This window comes from Mizuhopecten yessoensis, unplaced genomic scaffold (genome assembly GCF_002113885.1).
Source record: "Mizuhopecten yessoensis strain PY_sf001 unplaced genomic scaffold, ASM211388v2 scaffold6595, whole genome shotgun sequence".
NCBI classification, from domain to species: domain Eukaryota; kingdom Metazoa; phylum Mollusca; class Bivalvia; order Pectinida; family Pectinidae; genus Mizuhopecten; species Mizuhopecten yessoensis.
The window spans coordinates 711,848-713,115 of NW_018406628.1; positions in this window are offsets into that span (position 1 = coordinate 711,848).

A 1,268-nucleotide genomic window follows, 5' to 3' on the forward strand; every position below is an offset into this window, starting at 1 on the left:
AACTACAGTGTTGATTGTACCCTCACATGGCTACATTACTTCAGTGTAGATTGTAACCTCACATGACTACATTACTACAGTGTAGATTTTACCCTCACATGACTACATTACTTCGGTGTAGATTGTACACTCACATGACTACATTACTTCAGTGTAGATTGTATCCTCTCATGACTTCATAACTACATTGTAGATTTTACCCTCACATGACTTCATAACTACATTGTAGATTGTACCCTCACATGACTTCATAACTACATTGTAGATTGTAACCTCACATGACTTCATAACTACATTGTAGATTGTAACCTCACATGACTTCATAACTACATTGTAGATTGTACCCTCTCATGGCTACATTACTTCAGAGTAGATTGTACCCTCTGATGATTACATAACTACAGTGTTGATTGTACCCTCACATGGCTACATTACTTCAGTGCAGATTGTACCCTCACATGGCTACATTACTTCAGTGTAGATTGTATCCTCACATGACTTCATAACTACATTGTAGATTGTAACCTCACATGACTTCATAACTACATTGTAGATTGTTCCTCTCATGATTACATAACTACAGTGTAGATTGTACTCTCTCATGGCTACATTACTTCAGTGTAAATTGTACCCCCTCATGATTACATAACTACAGTGTAGATTGTAACATCTCATGATTATATAACTACAGTGTAGATTGTACCCTCTCATGGCCAAATTACTACAGTGTAGATTGTACCTTCTCATGACTACATCACTACAGTGTAGATTTAACCTCTCATGGCTACATTGCTACAGTGTAGATTTAACCTCTCATGGCTACATTGCTACAGTGTAGATTTAACCTCTCATGACTATATTGCTACAGTGTGTATTGTACCCTCTTGTGGATACATTACTACTGTGTAGATTGTACCCTCACATGGCTACATTACTTCAGTGTAGATTGTATCCTCACATGACTTCATAACTACATTGTAGATTGTTCCTCTCATGATTACATAACTACAGTGTAGATTGTAACCTCTCATGATTATATAACTACAGTGTAGATTGTACCCTCTCATGGCCAAATTACTACAGTGTAGATTGTACCTTCTCATGACTACATCACTACAGTGTAGATTTAACCTCTCATGGCTACATTGCTACAGTGTAGATTTACCCTCTCATGACTATATTGCTACAGTGTGTATTGTACCCTCTTGTGGATACATTACTACTGTGTAGATTGTACCCTCACATGGCTACATTACTTCAGTGCAGAT